The sequence below is a fragment of the Nothobranchius furzeri genome, chromosome 17 (genome assembly GCF_043380555.1).
Source record: "Nothobranchius furzeri strain GRZ-AD chromosome 17, NfurGRZ-RIMD1, whole genome shotgun sequence".
NCBI lineage: Eukaryota > Metazoa > Chordata > Actinopteri > Cyprinodontiformes > Nothobranchiidae > Nothobranchius > Nothobranchius furzeri.
Genome location: NC_091757.1, coordinates 19,629,208 through 19,655,337, shown reverse-complemented (window position 1 = coordinate 19,655,337; position 26,130 = coordinate 19,629,208). Strand labels below are relative to the sequence as shown.

At 45.6% G+C, this 26,130-nt stretch overlaps 2 protein-coding genes across 2 annotated transcripts in view; both read right to left on the bottom strand.

The window, feature by feature from the left end:
- LOC139063672 (uncharacterized) overlaps nucleotides 1–253 on the bottom strand; it is a 459,214-nt gene extending 458,961 nt beyond the window's left edge. The window contains exon 1 of the mRNA XM_070546280.1: nucleotides 150–253. The gene's annotated coding sequence lies outside the window, so the exon portion shown is untranslated. The remainder of the gene's footprint in view (nucleotides 1–149) is intronic.
- Nucleotides 1–26,130, bottom strand: part of LOC139063677 (uncharacterized) — a 642,331-nt gene that overhangs the window by 547,328 nt on the left and 68,873 nt on the right. The gene's annotated exons all lie outside the window — the stretch shown is intronic.

Below are 26,130 nucleotides of genomic sequence, written 5' to 3'. Positions count from 1 at the left end.
CGTTCACGCATGCGCAGCAGTACAATTGTAATGGTCTGCACGCACGGAAGCGCAGGTGGCGTGATGACGTCACAAAGCCTTTATGACTGACGCTGGCAGCATGGACATATACATAAAGGTCTGCAGTCAGTGGTCAGTCAGTATCAGACTTGCTTTGAAGAAGGTGGTTGGACGGATTGTTGCTCTCAGAAAACTTGTTGGTTTTGTGTAAACAACATCTTTTAACAGCTTCCTTCAGAGAAATCTGGTGCATTTGGTGAATATTTATAGCTAAATTATTCACTGCTCGGAAATCCTAGAGTGCAAAATGGTCTTTGTTCTGTCAAACAGCCAACCAGCTTTCCAGTCAGGGCTAAGGTCCTCTGAGCTACAGTCGCTTCACAAACGACGCAGATATGAACTTCTGGCTAGCTACAGAGGAACTAGCTTCGCAGAAACACAAAACCTGTTTCTGTCTGCATCAAAACCTGACAAGTCTCGTCAGATTCAGCCCTTTGAGGAACCAAGTGTCCTTTTCAAGACAGCCGCGTCTGTGGACACCAGTGGAGGTTTAACATCCATCTCCAGCAAAAACTCCTCTGTTTTACAGGCTAATCGACAAGACCAAAGATATAAAACGCTGGCAAGGTACCGAGGAATTTCCTTAGTGGAGAAAAGACAGACATCCTCTGTCCAACTCCAGGATACTCCTCGCATTCAGCTGTTGGGGAAAAGAAAGCGTTTGAGTGACGGAGGTCACGAGAACTCTGACTTCCCCAGCGTTGCTAAAAGGCTGCGGCTGTCAGAAGGCACACCTCAGCAGAAACGTCCCACTATGATCCGCCTCAAAGGTCGTAGGAAAGGGACGGATTCAGGACCCAAAAGTGTCTCCGAACCCCCAAAAACTGCATCTACCATCAAGTCTGAGCAGCCTCGAACTCCAGTAATCTGGATTATTGGATCCAGTTACATCAGACGGGGTGAAGAGGCGGCTCAGCGGCAGTTTGGGACAAACTTTGGACTCAGAGCTAAGGTCCAATGGTTTGGCAAAGGAGGCATGCGCTGGGGCGGTGTCCTTCCCAGGTTTTACTCCGAGGCTCCCACACACGGTCCTCCAGATATTCTGGTCGTCCACGCCGGAGGAAACGATCTGGGTCTCGTTTCCCCGGTGGAACTGGCTTCTCAGATCCAAAAGGATTTGTCCCACCTCCATAAGGACTTTCCGGAAATGAGAATAGCCTTTTCCGCCATCAACGAACGGCAGTCGTGGCGATACGGGCGACCAGGAAGAATTAACAGCAACAGAAAACAGGTTAATTCTTTACTGAGGAAGGCCGTTAGGAGCTTTGGGGGCCTGGTCATCGAGCATCCTGAGCTCAGGTTCTTCAACAACACCCTTTTTCTCCCAGACAGAGTGCATTTCAGTAAGAGAGGAAACAGCTTGTTTCTGGGCAGCATTCACTCTGTTCTGGAGAAGATTCTGGCTCAGAGGTGTAACACCTGAATGTGTTACGCCTTAAAAAGATAACAGCAGACAGAAAAGGGCAAATGGACGAGCTTCTCGTCCAGCACCAAAAAAAAAAAAAAAAAAAAAAAAAATCCAACTAACTCTGCCAGAGTTTCCCTTTTGAGTCACTTCTGCCGGTCCCAAGCCCGGATTAAAGAGGAGGGGTTGGATTATAACACAGAACTAAATCCACAGTAGAGGGATTTTACTCTTAAGAAATAAAATGAAGGCAGGTTATGACATATACAAATATATTTAGTAAACATTTATAGTTTCTAATCAAACACGTCAAATATAAAACTATTTATTATACAATACAGTACAAACTAGGAATGGGACGATCTACCTAAACTCACGATACGATGCACCTCGATATGTCTGAGGCACGAAACGATACGTCACGATACGATATCAGATAAGAAAAAAAAAGGAAAAAATATTACTGTATAATAACAACTTGTTTATTTTTTTTCCAGTTGCACACAGGGAAACACAAGGCCTAACAGGCCAAACACAAACAGGAACACCCTTAGTGCTGCTATAGGCCTTGGTTATCTTATCTCAGGACTGGTTCTTCTTCAAAAAAACTAACATATCAACATGTTCTGGTGTAATCAGTGATCTCTGAGCAGACACAATGTCTCCTGCTGTGGAAAAGACGCTCACTGGGCACTGATGTAGCAGGAATGCAAAGGTAGGCTTTGGCAAGGGAGGCAAGTATGGGGTAAGCATAAGCATTAACTTTCCACCACTCAAGTGGACTTCTGTTGAGTGGGATGGGAATCCCACTCCTGTAGGAGAGTATCTCCATTTCAATCCCTCTGCTGGTCTGCACTGTCTCAACAGTAGTGTAGGAGCTCCCAAGGAGATCTTCCAACGCTGTCTTCTTTGGTGGGGGAGGCTGTGTTGCATCCTGCATCTGCCTTTCTCCTTCTACTGGCTCTTCCTGGCTCTGCTCTGCTCCCTGTGCTGCCTCAACCATGACCCTGGCCTGCTCTGCTGCTGCCTCTGATGTTGAAGCACTGGCCCTAGTGGTTCTTTCATCAGTGTAACTGGTCTGAAAATAAATAAAATAGAAAAACTAGTTAAACATTTCTGTCCTTCACTCTCATTCACTCTCTCTCTGATGGACTAATAAAAAAACATGAGAAATAAGTTTTCAGACTCTGGCCTGCACATACATACAGTTACACACATGCAGCAGGAAACCTCTTTTTCCCCAATAAAAGTTAGCCTACCTGGTTGCGCTGCTCATGAAGTGCTGAAGCTTTTTCACATATTCGGGCATAGATAGACTCACGTTGTTCATCATTCAGATGGGACAGGCTTCTGAATCGTGGGTCAAGCGCTGTGCACTCCTGCAGCACGTCATTACAGTCCCCGGTGCATCGGTCCGAGATGTCGAGTAAGATGGCGCTTTTCATGTTGGCGATGGTCTGTGTGTCATTTCCGTTTGGTGACATGCTTTGCTCGATCATGTACTTCAGTGGCATTATCAGTGAAACAGTGGGCTCTTTTTCATCACAGACAACAGTTGTGGCTGTCTTCAGTGGCTTAAGCAGTTTCACTATGTCTTCTACATCTGATATATCAGTGTGATCCAGAGTGTCGATTTCTCTCGCATTCCTTCGGATTTCTGGGCAGCTCAACGCTGCTGAGACAGCTGCTTGCTGCTCAAGGTAGCGCGCCAGCATTTCCTACGTGCTGTTCCACCTGGTCTGGACATCGGTGATGAGTTTATGCCGAGGCAGTTCTAACTGGGTTTGCTTGTTGGTCAGGACTGCGGTGGCCGTGGTGCTCTTGTGAAAAAATGTAGTTATTCTTCACACATGACCAAGAAGGCGCGCAACGCGGGATACAGCCAAGCCTCTCTTACTGGCCAGATTCACAACATGCGCCAAGCACTTGATGTGAGGGTGGAGACCGCTCTCTCTCACAGCAATGTCCATGTTGCTCGCGTTGTCTGTGACACAAGCAATGGTTGTGTGTGGCCTTGTTAGCTCCCACTCACTCAGTGAATTTCTCAACACTTGAGCTATGTTAACACCAGTATGACTTTCACTTAGCTCACGAGTTTGCAACACAAAGCTTTTACTCTCCCATTTTTCGATGATGACTTGTGCCGTAATGGTGACATAACTCTGTGTTGCACGCGAGGTCCAGCTGTCGGTGGTCAGAGCGACGCGGTCGGCATTTTTTAGACACTCTTTCACGCTTTGTTTCGTTTCATTGTAAATTTCCGGGATTACCTTCTCTGAAAAATGTCCCCGGCATGGCATCTTAAACTTGGGCTCCAGCACCTTGAACATTTGGATGAATTTTCTGTTCGCTACTATGTTAAATGGAGCCATGTAGTCCGCTATGAACTCACCAATGAGCCGGGTTATCTGTTTTGCACGTGGACTTGACGGAGGTAGAGTTGGTGTCAGTGCTTGTTTCATGGTCAGCTGTCCTTTCGGTAGGCTTGTTTTCGCCAAGGCCGTCTTCACATTTTTATGGTGTTGAGGGTCTGACCTCATGAGGAAATTACTATGCAGTGATTTTCTCCAAAATGACTGTGCTTAAATTGCTCTGAAAAGCAAATAATCACATCAGCGCCAAGAAACTTCATTTCCCATGATGCTTTGCACACGGAAGCATTGGGTGATGTCACTGCCTAGTACCAGAAACACGTTCTGCGCATGTGCGGGAAGCCGTGGAGCTTTTCCCGCGAACTAAGACCATAAATCTTCAGCAGAGACAAAGAAACCTCGTTCTTTTGCCCAGGATACCTGGCGGTAAGGACACGCTTGTCGAACGCTCCGACAACTTGAGCACGCGGAAGCTCTAAGTGCCCAAGTTGAGCCACGCAACCGCTGGAAACCACTCCACCATCATCGGGACCTGACTGGGAACGAGCGGAGCTCCATTCAGCTCTCAGAGACGCTGTAAGTTGTCAAACTCAGCACAAAAGAAACTTCGTTCTCTTTGTGTCCAGCCCGTGGAGAAACACTCGTGGAGCCAAACAACGGAGAAAGCATCAAACCGACGGATGACGCTGAAAACTGTGGAGAAAAACGGAGAACCGTCAAATCATAACAGCGGGGGACGCCTTGCTGCTCTTCTGGTGATCAGAAAACTCATTTTTTCTCTCTCCTTTTCTTCTCCCGTTTCCTCTATAGTCCAGAATAAGCAATACAACCGCGCTATTGCTTAAAAAGTAGCTTCGTGTTTTCCTCTTTCGCTCCCAATTCGTCCTTCGGGTCATTTTGAATAAATAAACTGCTTATTGATCATTGTTTGGTATCTTTAAATGTTTTCTGCTTGGCCACGTGGTTAAACTAAAAGATATTATTCGTGATTAATCCTTTGTGTTGTTTCATGATCCTTTGAAATGTTTTGAGTGAATTTAAGGTTAAGTTACTGATGATTCTAAGTGCCTTGGAAGTTAAAGTGCAAGTTGCCACTCACACTTTAGCCAGACAAAGGGGTCAGCCATCTTGCATACAGACTCCATTTTAGAAACACACACACACATACATACACACAAAACACCTTGAACATTATTTTGAATATACATCCTTTTATTATATCACATGGTTATTATTCATTTATGCCACTGTCTATTCATTTGACAAATTGTTAATTAAACGTTATAAAATTCAGATTTTCGTCTCCAGTAGCTTTGTTGTGTCGAAGAGAAGTCTCTGCTCCAAGGATTCTACGAACTTCAAGAAAGACTGATAAGAGTTTTGGATTCAATTTTTCCCCGATTAAAGGGGAATGGTGCCCCGTATATCTAAGAATATCTTAATTAATTAATAAATCAGTAAATATTTACATATTTACAGAATTTATTGAAGAATCCAAAAGTAAGTTGAAGCTTACTAATTGTTCGCTCCTAATAACCCCAACATTAATTGGTGCAGCCCGCGTGAGGCTTGGATACACAGAGATTTCTATCCGGCACAAACAAACAAATAAATCCAAAGAGCTTGAATTAAAAATAATCAGTTGTTCAGCCTTGAACCAGCAACAGAGTGGTGCTGATTTCGCTGAGCAGGAAGCTGCATCGAACTCTCACCAGTAACCCCCAAATTCCACTACCTCCGCTCCGCTCCGCTCCGGTCCGCCCCCGCCTTCCGCAGCCGCTCGCTTCCGAACTCAATTTTACTGGTACCCGCTCTACAACGGCTCCGCTCCGGTGCGGAGACCTGAGGGGGGCAAACAAGCATGCGCGGGATTTTCGAGATCTTGCGATACAGTCCGAGCAATAAACGCGGAAGTTAGATCCAAACACCCGTTGTGCGGGAGAAGCATCGGAAATGAGCTGTTTAATCTGCCCATCATTGTGTTGAGAGATCAGCAGTGTTTGGATCAACAAAGTGTGACTACTTTGATAGTGGCAACTGTATTTATGGCTTATTTTTGTGCATTTAAACTTCAGCCGCCATTGATAGTTGTTAAAAGTTGTTAAACCTGTGCATATGAAACAAAAAACGCCTTTTGTTTAGCGATTTATTGTGAAAAACGGAAGATGTGCTTGCTCCTTTTCCTGTTGGGCCGTTGTGATTTCTGTCCTTTTACTGCGGAGGTGCTCCGGCGTCCGGCAAAAATAGGATTGATTCTATTTTTGCCGGACGTCGGAACAGAGGGCGCCGCACGGCGCCGCACTGCCGGAGCACGGCCGCAGTAGTGGAATTGCTCTGATTGACTAGAACGGGACCGATTTTGCTCCGGCGTCCGTGTCGGAGCGGAGCGCAGCGGAGCGGAGGTAGTGGAATTTGGGGGTAACTCAGTGCTTCTTTAAAGGTGCAACGTGTAAATTAATTCTGGTTGACTTTTAGGTTAAAATTCAGTTTTTCCTTAAAGGTGCAACGTGTAATTAATTCTGGTTAACCTTTTAGGTTAAAATTCAGTTCTTCATTAAAGGTGCAGTGTGTAAGTAATTCTGACTAACCCTTTTAGGCTAAAATTAACTGCTAATTTAGCGACTTTAACTCACAGTGGCTATTATAACTAACTGAAACCTTCACTCAAAGACTGATAACACCCTGTTTGCTAATATTCTGAAGGAATAACTAGCATATTTAACACTGCAAGTGTTGTAAGACGTTGCTGCGGCAACGCACCAGCTTTTGCTAAAATACTGAAAGGAATAGTATTTTAAGCGTCAGTCACGGCATTCCGTGCAATCTTAAAACGCTAAAACCTGTGCGCACAAAGGTTAATTTAGTGTTTTTCTGCTACAAAGCTAGCAGTTTGCTGCCAAAAGGTGCAGTTTGAGCTATCTGCAGAAGCTCTACTAGGCTATTTTGGTTCGGTTGTTAAAATGGAGGGACAGAGTAGTGAACTGACCAACTCCCAGCAACCAGGTGGCGCTGCGGCCCACAAATGTGAACCTGGCCTACTTTCTGGACAAATATTGTCCAAACTGGTCGCGGTTGCTCGAGAACCCGACTACCCTTCTAGGGATTTCACTGAAGAACAGCGTAGCGACGAGCTAGAAGCTGTAATTGACCAAATAGAAAACCTGGATGGTACAAAACCAATCCAGGTTCACTTAGCTAAGTTAGCCCTGATCCTCTATCAGAGAGGACTCCAACGTGGTCAGAAGATCATGAACCTCCAGAGTATGCTAGCTGAAAAACAGCGAAATGGAAGGCCGATCGAGGAAGACAACACCAGCACCGATTCTGGGGAAGATGGGGAGAAGACCCCGCCCCCCTCTGCTGATGACAACAGACAGTGGGAAGGGGGGAAACACCATGACTCTCTGGACGGACGCACCTCGCAGGGGAGAGATGAAGCTCATCTGTCCCAACCTGCGGCCCCGTTCCCTACACACACTATAGGGCATTCAGGACCACCTAGGGGCCGAGGGCAGTTCTCGAACCCCAGGTTGGACCACCACCCTCATCTTCACGGCCTTCTCAATTAGTGAGAAGCCGACCAGCCGAGCGGCACCTCTATTTAGACCGCTCCCCCAGTCCACGAAGGGTGCAAGGTGCCGATTGGGGTTATGCACCCCAAGCTGCACCTCAACCATCCACCCATCCTAGCTACTCCGGTATTTGGCATGCTGATAACCAGCTGCAGGACAAAGCATCATACGCCAGTCCGTACCCGGACAGAGCGTATTACGCAGATGCCCCAGTTGAAAGACGCAGGCTGCACTACGCAGACGTGCCCCGGGAGGAGGACCTCCCAAGACACCCACGTGACGTACCAGCAGCCCGCCACAGCATGCCGGACCCCAATTTGGGCCCCAGGAGTCAACATTGGGAGCCCAGAGCACACCAGCGATATCCAGCGCCCTCTGAGACAGACGGTGGGTCAGAGTCAGAGGATGACGCGCCGTACCGTGAGTCAGGGCTCCGTGTACGTCAAATTGAATCGCTAGCTAAAGACATAGAACGCTTTGATCCTAACACCAATGAATCCAATGTCGACGATTATCTCAGGGAGATAGAACGTTGTCTGCTTGATCTTCCAGCACCCTCTTCAAGGGAAAAGCTCAAGCTAATTTGGAAAACCACATCTAGAACGGTGCACGGTTTCATGGAAACTCTACCACCTGACATTCGAGATCGGTACTCCTCGCTCTGCCGAGCGTTGAGGGATGAATACGCCACGTATGCAGACTCTGCGTCAGCTACAATGGGGGCCTTCTCCATCAAACACTGGAGAAACGAACCCCCCAGAGAGTATTATCGCCGACTAAAAAGTGCTTATTTCCAAGGTCGAAACGGTCCTGGGCTCAAGGAAGACCCTGCCTTCAGATCCCTGTTCATTCACAACCTGCACGAGTGTGTTCGCTCCGAAGTCTCAATGTATTGTCGGATGAAAAAACTGACAACTCAGGAGGTTAGGAGATACGCCCAACAGGCTTGGGAAGCTGGCGGAAAGCCCCAAAAGCCTGACGCACATCACCGCGTCATGCACCTAGCTCCCGACACCGAGCCGCGTTTGGAGCTTGAAGGCACAGAAGCTCCACCCACTAAGCCAAAATCTGCTAAACCTAGACCTGCTAAACCGCGAGAGCAGTCCCAATCTCCTCAACAGGGGAAGGGGGGTGCTAATCGGCCGCCTAGGTCTGGACAATCAGACAGGAAGTGGCCCAACCAAAACCAACGGCAGGTAGGTTGGAACAGTGGAAGGTTTAAGGAGCGCCGCCAACAGGTAAGTCCCGAACGCAAGTCCGCAGAGGAGTACTTGACCAAAGCCGACCTCCAGGAGATGTTTCAGCAGTTCCTAGCTAAACAGAAGGAACAGCTGAGATCTGCAGAAGAGACCCCTGCACCAAAGTCTTCTTCTAAGAAGCCAGACCCAGAGCCAACGTCCGCATGACTAGGTGTGTCTCAAACCCCCAGCGTGGCCAGGACCTACCTGATCAGCTGGGGGAACACTACTGGTAGATCACAGGAGTCTCCTGAAATCTACCCCCCAGAGAAACCTGATACTAAATTTCTGAAGTTCCTTGGTGACTTAACAAACCATGATCATGCTCACCGTTTGTACTGTAGCACCAACGTAGGTGGATGCATACAGGTTGATGCTCTGCTGGATACCGGCTCAGAAATCACCCTGATGTGCTCCACACTGTTCCATCGCGTGTCTGACACCATGCGGTCGCTCGGGAAACCAGTCCAGGTAGAACCCTGTGACCTGAAAATCACCAGCTACACCCAGACCCGGGAGTGTATCACTCACCGGGCGTGGCTGGATATCACCTTCCAAGACATGACTCTGGTTCACCCGTTTTATGTCTGCCAGCAAGACACTGAACCACTTCTCATTGGTCAGGACCTGCTTGAACGTCTAGCTCCCCTCATCGACTGCCAGAAGGGTCAACTGTGGGCCCAGGTGGACACACCTAAGCCCTGGAACCCGGATAGCAGCCGACCATCCTCCATTCTTGAAGTCAGCATAAGTGAGCAGCAAAACCCTTGTTCCAAGGTCATGCCCCTCCCTACAGCTCCCACAGACGATGTCCGCCTGCAAAGGCATGAAACCGCTCCTGGAACTCCGTTCCGCACACATTCATCTTTTCTCTGCTCGCTGAAGAACGTCAGCCTGCAGCCATATGCACCACACATAGTTGGTGGTCTTACCATCAACTGCACCCACATCTCAGATGCTCGCCTTGCTCTTTGGTCTGAAAAGTCAGCCATCAGCCAGCAGACGTTTGAACACCTGCGTCAGAAGGACCCCCTTCTGGTCAGTGTGACACGTAGCCATCGGCTCTTGTCACCTACTTGGCCGCAGAGGCTCCTGAAAGCGCCAGAGGTCTGCTCTCTGACTATCCAACTTGGAGCAAGACAGCTCACACATACATTCAGCATCATACCACAGCTTGATCCACCTGCACTCATTGGAGCAGATCTGCTGGTTCGACTCGGTGCCCAGCTGGACACTTGCAATCAAGTCCTTTGGGCCCGGACCACACCATCCTCTGAGCCTGGCTCAGAAGGCCCTGAACACTTGCTGTCCGGTCAGACCATTCCACAGGCCTGCCGTGCAGTGGTTGAGGCCAGCACGGTTCTGCCCCCACTGGTCAAAGGAGTGCCTGTTCGTCTGACTCTGATGAAGCATCAGAAGCTGACAGGCACACAGGCCTTCTTCCAGCCATCACCACACTTCTTGGAGCTCAACTTAGCCGTCTGTGGCACGCCACTCTTGGAGCTGAACAATCGTTCTACCTACTTGTTGGTCGAAAATCCGACCCGGAGTCCTATCCACATGCCGGAAGGAAAGCCCTTGGGCATGCTGATAGATAGCTCATTCCATGACTTCGAACTTTCAGTCCCCGTGATCGGACAACTTCCGTTGTTCTTGAATGACAGACAGGTTGGTGCAGACACATTCAGTACGTTCCCCTCACAAATGATTACCATCAAGCGGCATGAAGCCCTTCCTGAGGAACCCATTTGCAGTGCAACCTTAGATACTGACGGCGGTCAGTGTCTAACGGTTTTTGCAATAAATACTCAACCCTCTGAGTCACCGGTTGAAAGCCCGGAACACCAGAGACCCTCCTCCTCTGAACCTTATGACGGCTTTGAAGCCGAAGTCAGCCAGCAGCTTGACAAAGCGGATGCGCTGGAATCAGAGGAGCAGAGAGCACAGCTTAGAAGCCTGTTCTATGAGTTTCAGTCCGTTTTATCCAGGGACTCCCTGGACTGTGGACTCACAAACCTGCATACGGTTCGCATTCCGACGAACCCAAATGCCCCTCCTACTTTTGTACGTCAGTACAAGATTCCCCTCGCTGCTTATGAGTCGATCCAGGAGATCCTCGATCAGCTGAAGGAGAAAAACATCATCAGAGAGTGTAACTCCACTTACAACTCTCCCATCTGGCCGTTTCTGAAACCGACTGGGAAATGGCGTCTCACCATAGACTATCGTGCACTGAACAAACAAGTACCTCTCTCCAGGTGGCCTATGATCCATTTAGATCAGGAGCTAGCCAGAGTCAGAGATGCTCGTTTCTTCTCTACGGTTGACGTAGCCAACGGCTTCTGGACCATGAAGGTTGAGCCGGCGGACCAGTATAAACTGGCTTTCTCCTTTGGAAATCGCCAATATACTTGGAACCGCTGCCCCTTTGGCTACTCTAACTCACCTGCAGAGTTCAACATCTTCCTCCACAAAGCCATGTCAGATGCTGCTTCTAGAGGGAACCTCATATATGTCGATGACATCTTGATGAGGAGTCGAACCTTCGAGGAGCACCTGGCCGAACTCCGTCACGTGCTGCAACAGCTCGCTGACGCCGGAGCTAAATTGGCGATTCTCAAGGGACAGTGGTGTCGAACCAAAGTGGAGTATGTTGGACTGCTGGTTGGCCCTAATGGAGTCGAGCCCCAAGCGGGACGCATTAGAGCCATTCAGGACATCAAAGCCCCAGCTAATCTGACTGAACTCAGGAGCTTCCTCGGAGTCTGCAACTACTCCAGGCAGTTCATTGAGGAGTACGCTGAAACAGCGAGGCCCCTCACTGAGCTGCTTCGGAACGACACACCTTTCGTGTGGGACAGACCCCAAGAACTCTCCTTCCAGTTCCTAAAACAGAAGTTGGCGTCCGCACCCTGTCTGGCTTACCCAGACAAGGATAAAGAGTTCTACATAGAGGCTACTTTCTCCTCTCACTGCCTGAGCGCTGCTTTGAAGCAGAAACACGATCAGGACATGAGAGTTGTGGCATACGCCAGCAAGCCTCTGAGCAAGGTGGAACTCCAGTTCTCAGACTGCGAGAGAGCTCTCCTCTCTACAGTCTGGGCCGTCGAACACTTTCGTAGTTACATCGGTGGACAGAAAGTGATCATTGAAACGTGTCATCAGCCTGTCACCTTCCTAAACAGCCAGCGTCTGCGCGAAGGAAGAGTGTCAAACAGCCGCATTGCGACGTGGATGATGGTGCTCCAAGGATACAACATTGAGGTCAAGTATGGTCAGAACACCAAGCTAGCGCTAGGACAAGGGCTAGCAGGCTGCCAGCACTGTGACTCTGACTCCGTCATGGGCCCCCTGGACACACCTGCCGCAGTCTACCCAACCGCATCCAATCATCGCTACTTTGATGAGAATGTTTGCCAAGGGCTTCCGAAAGTTTACACTGACGGATGCGCCTACCTTCACGAAGGCCAGCTCCGTGCCGGGGTTGGAGTCGTTTGGGTGGACTGTGACACTAAGCAACCAAATCACTACCGGTTGGGCCAAAAGTCTAGTCAGTACGCCGAAATTGCTGCAGTGTTGATAACCCTCCAGCAGGCGGCAGCCTTGGACATCACTCAAATCGTCCTTTGCTCTGATTCAAACTACGCTAGACACAGCTTCATCTCTCACTTCCCCATGTGGAAGGAGAATCACATGAAAAACGCCAGGAACAGAGACGTGAAACACTCGGAGTTATTCCTAGCGTGTGATCTGCTCACCACTGAGAAAGGCATAATGGTCTACTGGAAAAAGGTCAAAGGTCACTCCAGGACCATAGGTCCGGAGAAAGATGGTAATGACGAAGCTGACCGCCTTGCTAAGCTCGGTGCTGACCAGGGAACCTGCTGGGAATTCAAAGACGAGTGGCTTCCTCCCAAGGCCGTTCACGAGGTCTGTGCGATTACTCGTCGCCATGCTAAACAGGCAGACGAACCTCAGAACATTGGGGTACCCGTGTTTCTAGGCAGACAACCACATGACGCGGACCTAGTCACCATGCAGGAACAAGATCCTGACCTGAAGCTCATCCGCGAGCTTCTCCAAAAGGGCCCGATGTCTAAACAACCATCACCACCTATTGGTGCAAGCCAAGATTTGGTAAACCTGCATCGTCAACTCACGCACCTGAAACTACAAAACGATTTGTTAGTTTACATGCGTGATGATCACCGCCCGCCTCGCTGGGTTGTTCCACTCGACCACAGAGGAGTGATGCTTGCCTACGCCCACGACACTCCGGTTGGAGGTCACCGCGGAGCAAAAGCTACCCTCGCGTCACTGACAGAAGTAGCATATTGGCCGTCGATGTCCCAAGGACGTACACAGCTATGTCCAAGGCTGCCTCATCTGTGCCCAGTTTCAACCCTCCCAGCCGCTTGCTAGAGCACCACTGCAACGCAGGGGAATAACCTTCCCTTGGTCCCACCTGCAGATCGACTGGGTTGGACCGGTTCCCAAATCGGCAAGAGGAAACAAATATATGCTAACTGTAACTTGCAGTTTCACAAAGTGGGTTGAGTGCCTTCCAGCGCCAAACGATACAGCCGTCACAACCGCTGTACTGCTGATTAACCACGTTTTCAGTCGATGGGGACTTCCACTCTGCATTGACTCTGACCGAGGAACTCATTTCACATCCAGTGTAATGACGTCCCTGTTTGAACTTCTGGGAGTGGAAGTGAGATTCCACCTCCCCTATCACCCACAGTCATCCGGACAGGTCGAACGGATGAACCGCACGGTCGTCTCTATGCTCAAAAAGTACGTCTGCTCCACTGGGAAGCACTGGGACGTCAAGCTCCCTCTGGTCCTGATGGCCATACGGTCCACTCCACAGCGATCCACGGGGGTTACGCCCTTTGAGATGATGACCGGCAGACTGATGACTCTACCACTGCACCTCCTGTATCACCCAGAGGATGTCAGTGTTGCCACTGCTTATACCGCTCATCAGTATGTGGCAGACTTGAAAACACACCTCAGAGCTACGTTCGCGCACGCTCAGAAGAAACTGGAGACCAACGTAGAAGGCGCTAAAGCCTACTACGACCAAAAGACAACCAGCCGCGAATACGAGGTGGGTGACAAAGTATTCTACTTTCGGTTCGCCCAACCGGCACGCAAAGCTAAGAAGTTCCTGCCCTGCTGGTCAGGACCATTTGAGATCGTGGCAAAACTCTCTCCAGTTGCATACAGGTTACGCATCACCAAAGCGAGACAGGAGCCTGTCTACAAATGGGTGCATGCAAACCAAATCAAACCCTACGTCAAACCATCCCCGCGGGTACAGAGACCAGACTCCCCGCAGGAGGTAGACGTAGTCTCCACATAGTTCTATGCATGGAAATGGAAAGGGGGGGAAAGTGCACGTTTAACCCACTAACATGTACTAACCGACAAAGAACCAGCCCCCCCCCCCCCCCCCCCCCCCCCCCCCGCCGTCACTTTCACTAACCAAGAGAAACTCCTTCCTAGACCGCTAACAGGATGTACCTACTAAAACCTTACAGAGTACTCTGGTACCTACACTAGGCTCTGATTAATGAATCTCTACGTGCAATCAAGACTTTGTCTGAAACCATAACTCAGGATATTGTGTACACACGAGTGGTGAGAGATTTGATGTAGGACCTGCTCAGGAAAGTAAGTTCCACGCTGGACAGCTTGGTTGAAAGTCGTATTTCCCCGTACTTGGTACCACTGGACCTGCTCAAAGTTGGCTTGACAGCTGCTACCCCTCTACTGTGCACCTTTCACAAATCCACCTAGCGTACAGCCTAAGTAGTGCAATGCCCATTCACGATGAAAAAAAATTAGAACTCGGTTTCCTGTTAAACGTTCCCATAATTGTGACACCTCACATCTATAGGTTTAGGTCGATGCTGAACATTGGTATTTGAAAGGACGGTAGGCATTTCCACTTTGAACTAGAAACCTGACACTCCATCACCTCAACCTCGAACAGCATGACTCAGAGATTGAGATCATGGACGCTTTCCAGGGTTATAACTTTGCCTTCGATTTAGAAATTGACCAACAATTACTGATTGAAGGAACCAAATTTGTTAAGTTCACACAAAACCCACGTGAACTTACTTTGACGCCCAAGACGCTACATTGACACAGATTATACGACTTTAATCTGCACATTGGTCGCCCTGGGGATGGGATGGCTCATCACGGCCGTGATAGCTTATTCCGCCTACAGGCGTGTTAATAAACTCCAAGATAAGATGCACTTGCTCACCTACGGTGTGCCTCGTGACCGCGTTCGGGTAGACTCCAAGCGCGAATGTACCACACCTGTCTAAAGGGGGTGAGCAACATTTTCTTTGTTATTCTGTAACCCTAAGAGTAGTTCTCACTTTAGTCTACCTCACATTTTTTATCTGAGTGTTGCATTATGTCACATTCTTTATAAGCTACACACTGAATGTATGACCTAAGAATGTATTTTATGAGACTCAAGGTTGCTATGAATTTTCTTGGATGTTATATGTTTTTTTTGGGGGTTTTCTGTATTTTTGTTTCGTACTTGGTCACATAATAACTAGTGGTTATGTGCCGGCCCAGCTCAGTCTGTCAATGACTCTGTCTGACGCACCAGCACATTGTAGTACCTCTTAGTTTTATGGTCCTTGTTTTAGCCCAAAGACTGTCCTGATCCACCCTTTGGACCAAAAAAGGGGGGAATCTTGGGACCACATAGGTCAATGCGCGTTTGCGAACTATGGACCTCGTACATCACCGCGTGATCCATAAACTGAACTGTATGGCCGGCGGTGAGATGCCTTTGTGTCCCCTCGTGGAGTTAACCGCCCACCGACCTTCCTCCTTCTACACTACTACCTCTCGCATGGATGACATCATCATTGCGTACCACCTGCGTGAGTGGCTTCTTCTCGTTATGCGTGTTGGGGACTATCCCGTTTCCTATCCTCTTTGTGCCTGACCAGGATCAAAGACCAAAGGCGCCAGGATCCAAGACAAAGACCAAAGACAAAGGCGTCCAAGGAGACCAACGTCCTAAGGGACAAACCCACCTGTGCTTCCGACGATCAAGTCGACCTACGTTCATGAGGAACAAACCCATCTGTGCTTCCGACGATCGAGCTTTGGGCGCGATCCCCGAAACCAAAAGGGGGAATGTTGAGGGTCTGACCTCATGAGGAAATTACTATGCAGTGATTTTCTCCAAAATGACTGTGCTTAAATTGCTCTGAAAAGCAAATAATCACATCAGCGCCAAGAAACTTCATTTCCCATGATGCTTTGCACACGGAAGCATTGGGTGATGTCACTGCCTAGTACCAGAAACACGTTCTGCGCATGTGCGGGAAGCCGTGGAGCTTTTCCCGCGAACTAAGACCATAAATCTTCAGCAGAGACAAAGAAACCTCGTTCTTTTGCCCAGGATACCTGGCGGTAAGGACACGCTTGTCGAACGCTCCGACAACTTGAGCACGCGGAAGCTCTAAGTGCCCAAGTTGAGCCACGCAACCGCTGGAAACCACTCCACCATCATCGGGACCTGACTGGGAACGAGCGGAGCTCCATCCAGCTCTCAGAGACGCTGTAAGTTGTCAAACTCAGCACAAAAGAAACTTCGTTCTCTTTGTGTCCAGCCCGTGGAGAAACACTCGTGGAGCCAAACAACGGAGAAAGCATCAAACCGACGGATGACGCTGAAAACTGTGGAGAAAAACGGAGAACCGTCAAATCATAACAGCGGGGGACGCCTTGCTGCTCTTCTGGTGATCAGAAAACTCATTTTTTCTCTCTCCTTTTCTTCTCCCGTTTCCTCTATAGTCCAGAATAAGCAATAAAACCGCGCTATTGCTTAAAAAGTAGCTTCGTGTTTTCCTCTTTCGCTCCCAATTCGTCCTTCGGGTCATTTTGAATAAATAAACTGCTTATTGATCATTGTTTGGTATCTTTAAATGTTTTCTGCTTGGCCACGTGGTTAAACTAAAAGATATTATTCGTGATTAATCCTTTGTGTTGTTTCATGATCCTTTGAAATGTTTTGAGTGAATTTAAGGTTAAGTTACTGATGATTCTAAGTGCCTTGGAAGTTAAAGTGCAAGTTGCCACTCACACTTTAGCCAGACAAAGGGGTCAGCCATCTTGCATACAGACTCCATTTTAGAAACACACACACACATACATACACACAAAACACCTTGAACATTATTTTGAATATACATCCTTTTATTATATCACATGGTTATTATTCATTTATGCCACTGTCTATTCATTTGACAAATTGTTAATTAAACGTTATAAAATTCAGATTTTCGTCTCCAGTAGCTTTGTTGTGTCGAAGAGAAGTCTCTGCTCCAAGGATTCTACGAACTTCAAGAAAGACTGATAAGAGTTTTGGATTCAATTTTTCCCCGGTTAAAGGGGAATGGTGCCCCGTATATCTAAGAATATCTTAATTAATTAATAAATCAGTAAATATTTACATATTTACAGAATTTATTGAAGAATCCAAAAGTAAGTTGAAGCTTACTAATTGTTCGCTCCTAATAACCCCAACAATGGTAACGTTGAAGGTGGTGGTTCATGTTTGTTGTGTTGGAGGTGGTGTACGGAATGACAGCATAGCATAGCTTACACACAGTCTTGGTCTTTTCCGTTACTCTGTTGCCGTTATTGTCTTTTTTAACCGGAAAGCCAAAATACTGCCAGACAGATGACCTGTATCCAGGAGGAGCATCCTCAGTTTTGACCTCATTTGACTCCATTGTTCTGCTCTTTCGGGGCAAGGCAGTTGGTGGCACCAACTTGGTGCTAATGCTAATATTTGTTCGATCGCTGTAGCCTGCAGTGTTGTTGTTACAACATGCGCTGTGACTTAACGTCACGACGCACTGCACCGTTTTTTTTTTTTTTTTTTTTTGTTTAGTTTTACCCTGCTTTATCAGCAGAGATGGTGCTATCAGCCTGTCACCATAGACTGTAGGCCTGCCCTACTACTACACAAATCATGCAGCAGTTCCGCCTAGCCTAATTTCGTGGTCCATATTTTTTACCTCGAAGCATTTCGTCACATTTTGTATCGCGAGTTTTTGCCAAACGGTATTTTGTCACATCCCTAGTACAAACCCAGTTGCATCAGGGCAGCCAGCTCTCACCAGAAATGAGCTCGACTAACTGCCGGCAATGCGGACCGAGCTCTGACACCAGTCGTACAGGGTCCTAACAGCCCGTATCAGAGGGCCTGGTACCCCATACTCCTGAAGTACCCCCCAGAGGGTACGGGCTGTTAGGACCCTGTACCCTACCCTGTACCCTACAGGTCCAGTCAAGAAAAGGAGTGTTGCAGGTTTTGATTTCTGATCCCATGGAAATCTGTGTAGAGCTGCGTGAGTAAAAACAAAACATTTACCCACTACTAGACACCACCATGGCTGTATCTACCATTGAGGACATTGAGGTCTGGACCTCGGTATTTTTTCTGCAGAATATTTAAAAAATAATCTCTAACTGTGCATTTACAGCATTTACTTTTTAGAAAACATACTTGTCTGATTTTTGTTGAATTTTTAAATCATTGAAATGTTTGTAGCTCCTACACTGTAAAAGTTGTTGTCACAAAATCATGCCTGCTGGTCAACAGTAACCGGCTCTACATACTCCAACAAGCACGTTTGTGAAAAAAATACATCTCTGATTTTTCATTTATTTTACTGTAAACTGTAGTGACACACAAATGGCCCCTGCTGATAACCAATTTCCTAGTACTCTTTATCAATACTTTCAAAATGTAACAGTCAAAGTTTTTATTTTTGGATCATTAACACTTGGTCATTTGCATATGAACGTTTTTACGAGGTTAAATAATTTGATCAAAACAATGCACCTGCTCATCTCTGCTTCTCCAAAAACAAATCACAAATCAAATATGTCAACTGAAAAGGCACCATACACTAAAATGTACTACACACACACACACACACACACACACACACACACACACACACACACACACACACACACACACAAATAGTTGACTGAACAATGAAAAAGATTTAAAATACAAACTCAACTCTCCCAAAATAGTAATACGTTGCTTATGAATCAAAAGTGAAAACTGTTTTCCATAATGTGCATCATCAATCAATCTTTACTGGTACAGCACCTTCCACTGCCTTTGCAGGAGCCCAAGGCGCTGAACATAAAATACAGTAAAAACACAGATAGAATAAAAAAGAGATAAAAACAACATACAGACATAAAAGCACCATACAAAATGTAAACAGGGAGCATAAAAGCATACAAGTCACATAAAAGCTAAACGATAAAAATGAGTTTTCGAACGACTCTTAAAAACATGCAGCGACGGTGACAGTTTAATATCAAGTGGAAGCTCATTCCAGAGAGAAGGAGCCAAGACCGAGAAAGCCCGGTCACCTCTAGACCTGTACCTAGTTTGTGGGACAGTCAGTATATCCATCATCATGCTTATGTAAACAGATGATGTAGACAGAGTAAAGTAATAGTCTCACAACATTTCAGTCATGCTGTGGTGTAGAGTACACCTCAGTGTTAAGACTTACAAAACAAAGACCCGCATATAGGCCTCCCTCACACACATACAAGTACTTGACAGATATGAGTAAAAAAGTGACATAGAGAACAATGACACTAATTGTAAATAATAAATTATCCATTCCAAAATACAAGTACTTTGCATATGAAAGAAACGTTTGCGCTGCTTTCCTTAATGTGCATCATCATTCTTATGTAAACAAAGGACAATCAAGTCCTCGGCTCATAAATTTGAAGCTGTGCTGTCTTGTCCAGTACAACTCCATGTTCACACTTCCAACCAAACACCTACAGTTGTGGTCAGAAGTTTACATACACTTGTAAAAATATAATATAATGGCTCTACTGAGTGTCCCGTTATTTCTAAAACTCTGATTTTTCTCTGATAGAGTGATTGGAACAGATACTTCTTTGTCACAAAAAACATTCATGAAGTTTGGTTCTTTAATGTCTTTATTATGGGTTAACAGAGAAAAGTGATCACATTTGCTGGGTCACAAATATACATACAGCAACATGAACTAGCAATTTTGGTGACTTAGAAACGTGTCAGTGAACTGAGCTTCATAGCATGGCCTCTTAACTTCTTGTGAGTGATTATGAGTGACTACAGCTGGTGACTTCTCTTAGGCCAGGTAAATAGAGCTCATTGGATACAAACGCCCACAAACGCTACAATGGGAAAGTCAAAGGAGCTCATCATGGATCTGAAAAAGCGAATTATTGACTTGAACAAGTCAGGAAAGTCACTTGGGGCCATTTCAAAGCAGCTGCAGGTCCCAAGAGCAACAGTGCAAACAGTTGTTTGTAAGTATAAGGTGCATGGCACTGTTTCATCACTGCCAAGATCAGGAAGAAAACGCAAGCTATCACCTGCTGCTGAGAGAAAATTGGTCAGGAGGGTAAAGAGACAACCAAGAATCACCAAAAAGCAGATCTGCCAAGAATTAGAAGCTGCTGGAACACAGTGTGTGTGTGTGTGTGTGTGTGTGTGTGTGTGTGTGTGTGTGTGTGTGTGTGTGTGTGTGTGTGTGTGTGTGTTACTTTCACATTCGCTAATAAAAAGTTAGAACAAGCAGTTGTTTAATTTATCACGTTTTGGATTCAAAGATGCACACACCAGCCAGAACATCTGGAGCCATGTGGCTTTAAGCATTTTAATTTTTATTTTTTGAGAAAAATAAACTGAAAAAAATATTTATTTCATCATATTAATTTTATTCTAGACTAACAGAATGCAATAAAAAATTACAACATTTCTCGAAGAGCTATTTTCAAAATCTATTTCTTAATCATTTTTATTTTTACAGTAATTAAAAAAACTTGCAGTTACAACCTGCCTGATGACATTTTCCCACATCTGCAAAGCTCACTGGAAGGACACAAACCGAGGACGATATTTTCCTGATATAGGGTTTATTACTCAAGTAAGTGTCATGTTTGGAGGAAGGTACCTAACCCAAGACATGCAGAATGCAACACAGACCAAAAACGGATGGTAAAATGATTTATTTTTTTAATTACTGTAAAAATAAAAATGATTAAGAAATAGATTTTGAAAATAGCTCTTCGAGAAATGTTGTAATTTTTATTGCATTCTGTTAGTCTAGAATAAAATTAATATGATGAAATAAATATTTTTTTCAGTTTATTTTTCTCAAAAAATAAAAATTAAAATGCTTAAAGCCACATGGCTCCAGATGTTCTGGCTGGTGTGTGCATCTTTGAACCCAAAACGTGATAAATTAAACAACTGCTTGTTCTAACTTTTTATTAGCGAATGTGAAAGTAACACACACACACACACACACACACACACACACACACACACACACACACACACACACACACACACACACACACACACACACACACACACACACACACACACACACACACACACACACACACACACACACACACTGTGTTCCAGCAGCTTCTAATTCTTGGCAGATCTGCTTTTTGGTGATTCTTGGTTGTCTCTTTACCCTCCTGACCAATTTTCTCTCAGCAGCAGGTGATAGCTTGCGTTTTCTTCCTGATCTTGGCAGTGATGAAACAGTGCCATGCACCTTATACTTACAAACAACTGTTTGCACTGTTGCTCTTGGGACCTGCAGCTGCTTTGAAATGGCCCCAAGTGACTTTCCTGACTTGTTCAAGTCAATAATTCGCTTTTTCAGATCCATGATGAGCTCCTTTGACTTTCCCATTGTAGCGTTTGTGGGCGTTTGTATCCAATGAGCCCTATTTACCTGGCCTAAGAGAAGTCACCAGCTGTAGTCACTCATAATCACTCACAAGAAGTTAAGAGGCCATGCTATGAAGCTCAGTTCACTGACACGTTTCTAAGTCACCAAAATTGCTAGTTCATGTTGCTGTATGTATATTTGTGACCCAGCAAATGTGATCACTTTTCTCTGTTAACCCATAATAAAGACATTAAAGAACCAAACTTCATGAATGTTTTTTGTGACAAAGAAGTATCTGTTCCAATCACTCTATCAGAGAAAAATCAGAGTTTTAGAAATAACGGGACACTCAGTAGAGCCATTATATTATATTTTTTACAAGTGTATGTAAACTTCTGACCACAACTGTAGGTGTTTGGTTGGAAGTGTGAACATGGAGTTGTACTGGACAAGACAGCACAGCTTCAAATTTATGAGCCGAGGACTTGATTGTCCTTTGTTTACATAAGAATGATGATGCACATTAAGGAAAGCAGCGCAAACGTTTCTTTCATATGCAAAGTACTTGTATTTTGGAATGGATAATTTATTATTTACAATTAGTGTCATTGTTCTCTATGTCACTTTTTTACTCATATCTGTCAAGTACTTGTATGTGTGTGAGGGAGGCCTATATGCGGGTCTTTGTTTTGTAAGTCTTAACACTGAGGTGTACTCTACACCACAGCATGACTGAAATGTTGTGAGACTATTACTTTACTCTGTCTACATCATCTGTTTACATAAGCATGATGATGGATATACTGACTGTCCCACAAACTAGGTACAGGTCTAGAGGTGACCGGGCTTTCTCGGTCTTGGCTCCTTCTCTCTGGAATGAGCTTCCACTTGATATTAAACTGTCACCGTCGCTGCATGTTTTTAAGAGTCGTTCGAAAACTCATTTTTATCGTTTAGCTTTTATGTGACTTGTATGCTTTTATGCTCCCTGTTTACATTTTGTATGGTGCTTTTATGTCTGTATGTTGTTTTTATCTCTTTTTTATTCTATCTGTGTTTTTACTGTATTTTATGTTCAGCGCCTTGGGCTCCTGCAAAGGCAGTGGAAGGTGCTGTACAAATAAAGATTGATTGATGATGCACATTATGGAAAACAGTTTTCACTTTTGATTCATAAGCAACGTATTACTATTTTGGGAGAGTTGAGTTTGTATTTTAAATCTTTTTCATTGTTCAGTCAACTATTTGTGTGTGTGTGTGTGTGTGTGTGTGTGTGTGTGTGTGTGTGTGTGTGTGTGTGTGTGTGTGTGTGTGTGTGTGTGTGTGTGTGTGTAGTACATTTTAGTGTATGGTGCCTTTTCAGTTGACATATTTGATTTGTGATTTGTTTTTGGAGAAGCAGAGATGAGCAGGTGCATTGTTTTGATCAAATTATTTAACCTCGTAAAAACGTTCATATGCAAATGACCAAGTGTTAATGATCCAAAAATAAAAACTTTGACTGTTACATTTTGAAAGTATTGATAAAGAGTACTAGGAAATTGGTTATCAGCAGGGGCCATTTGTGTGTCACTACAGTTTACAGTAAAATAAATGAAAAATCTGAGATGTATTTTTTTCACAAACGTGCTTGTTGGAGTATGTAGAGCCGGTTACTGTTGACCAGCAGGCATGATTTTGTGACAACAACTTTTACAGTGTAGGAGCTACAAACATTTCAATGATTTAAAAATTCAACAAAAATCAGACAAGTATGTTTTCTAAAAAGTAAATGCTGTAAATGCACAGTTAGAGATTATTTTTTAAATATTCTGCAGAAAAAATACCGAGGTCCAGACCTCAATGTCCTCAATGGTAGATACAGCCATGGTGGTGTCTAGTAGTGGGTAAATGTTTTGTTTTTACTCACGCAGCTCTACACAGATTTCCATGGGATCAGAAATCAAAACCTGCAACACTCCTTTTCTTGACTGGACCTGTAGGGTACAGGGTAGGGTACAGGGTCCTAACAGCCCGTACCCTCTGGGGGGTACTTCAGGAGTATGGGGTACCAGGCCCTCTGATACGGGCTGTTAGGACCCTGTACGACTGGTGTCAGAGCTCGGTCCGCATTGCCGGCAGTTAGTCGAGCTCATTTCTGGTGAGAGCTGGCTGCCCTGATGCAACTGGGTTTGTACTAGGGATGTGACAAAATACCGTTTGGCAAAAACTCGCGATACAAAATGTGACGAAATGCTTCGAGGTAAAAAATATGGACCACGAAATTAGGCTAGGCGGAACTGCTGCATGATTTGTGTAGTAGTAGGGCAGGCCTACAGTCTATGGTGACAGGCTGATAGCACCATCTCTGCTGATAAAGCAGGGTAAAACTAAACAAAAAAAAAAAACGGTGCAGTGCGTCGTGACGTTAAGTCACAGCGCATGTTGTAACAACAACACTGCAGGCTACAGCGATCGAACAAATATTAGCATTAGCACCAAGTTGGTGCCACCAACTGCCTTGCCCCGAAAGAGCAGAACAATGGAGTCAAATGAGGTCAAAACTGAGGATGCTCCTCCTGGATACAGGTCATCTGTCTGGCAGTATTTTGGCTTTCCGGTTAAAAAAGACAATAACGGCAACAGAGTAACGGAAAAGACCAAGACTGTGTGTAAGCTATGCTATGCTGTCATTCCGTACACCACCTCCAACACAACAAACATGAACCACCACCTTCAACGTTACCATTGTTGGGGTTATTAGGAGCGAACAATTAGTAAGCTTCAACTTACTTTTGGATTCTTCAATAAATTCTGTAAATATGTAAATATTTACTGATTTATTAATTAATTAAGATATTCTTAGATATACGGGGCACCATTCCCCTTTAACCGGGGAAAAATTGAATCCAAAACTCTTATCAGTCTTTCTTGAAGTTCGTAGAATCCTTGGAGCAGAGACTTCTCTTCGACACAACAAAGCTACTGGAGACGAAAATCTGAATTTTATAACGTTTAATTAACAATTTGTCAAATGAATAAACAGTGGCATAAATGACTAATAACCATGTGATATAATAAAAGGATGTATATTCAAAATAATGTTCAAGGTGTTTTGTGTGTATGTATGTGTGTGTGTGTTTCTAAAATGGAGTCTGTATGCAAGATGGCTGACCCCTTTGTCTGGCTAAAGTGTGAGTGGCAACTTGCACTTTAACTTCCAAGGCACTTAGAATCATCAGTAACTTAACCTTAAATTCACTCAAAACATTTCAAAGGATCATGAAACAACACAAAGGATTAATCACGAATAATATCTTTTAGTTTAACCACGTGGCCAAGCAGAAAACATTTAAAGATACCAAACAATGATCAATAAGCAGTTTATTTATTCAAAATGACCCGAAGGACGAATTGGGAGCGAAAGAGGAAAACACGAAGCTACTTTTTAAGCAATAGCGCGGTTTTATTGCTTATTCTGGACTATAGAGGAAACGGGAGAAGAAAAGGAGAGAGAAAAAATGAGTTTTCTGATCACCAGAAGAGCAGCAAGGCGTCCCCCGCTGTTATGATTTGACGGTTCTCCGTTTTTCTCCACAGTTTTCAGCGTCATCCGTCGGTTTGATGCTTTCTCCGTTGTTTGGCTCCACGAGTGTTTCTCCACGGGCTGGACACAAAGAGAACGAAGTTTCTTTTGTGCTGAGTTTGACAACTTACAGCGTCTCTGAGAGCTGAATGGAGCTCCGCTCGTTCCCAGTCAGGTCCCGATGATGGTGGAGTGGTTTCCAGCGGTTGCGTGGCTCAACTTGGGCACTTAGAGCTTCCGCGTGCTCAAGTTGTCGGAGCGTTCGACAAGCGTGTCCTTACCGCCAGGTATCCTGGGCAAAAGAACGAGGTTTCTTTGTCTCTGCTGAAGATTTATGGTCTTAGTTCGCGGGAAAAGCTCCACGGCTTCCCGCACATGCGCAGAACGTGTTTCTGGTACTAGGCAGTGACATCACCCAATGCTTCCGTGTGCAAAGCATCATGGGAAATGAAGTTTCTTGGCGCTGATGTGATTATTTGCTTTTCAGAGCAATTTAAGCACAGTCATTTTGGAGAAAATCACTGCATAGTAATTTCCTCATGAGGTCAGACCCTCAACACCATAAACATGTGAAGACGGCCTTGGCGAAAACAAGCCTACCGAAAGGACAGCTGACCATGAAACAAGCACTGACACCAACTCTACCTCCGTCAAGTCCACGTGCAAAACAGATAACCCGGCTCATTGGTGAGTTCATAGCGGACTACATGGCTCCATTTAACATAGAAGCGAACAGAAAATTCATCCAAATGTTCAAGGTGCTGGAGCCCAAGTTTAAGATGCCATGCCGGGGACATTTTTCAGAGAAGGTAATCCCGGAAATTTACAATGAAACGAAACAAAGCGTGAAAGAGTGTCTAAAAAATGCCGACCGCGTCACTCTGACCACCGACAGCTGGACCTCGCGTGCAACACAGAGTTATGTCACCATTACGGCACAAGTCATCATCGAAAAATGGGAGAGTAAAAGCTTTGTGTTGCAAACTCGTGAGCTAAGTGAAAGTCATACTGGTGTTAACATAGCTCAAGTGTTGAGAAATTCACTGAGTGAGTGGGAGCTAACAAGGCTACACACAACCATTGCTTGTGTCACAGACAACGCGAGCAACATGGACATTGCTGTGAGAGAG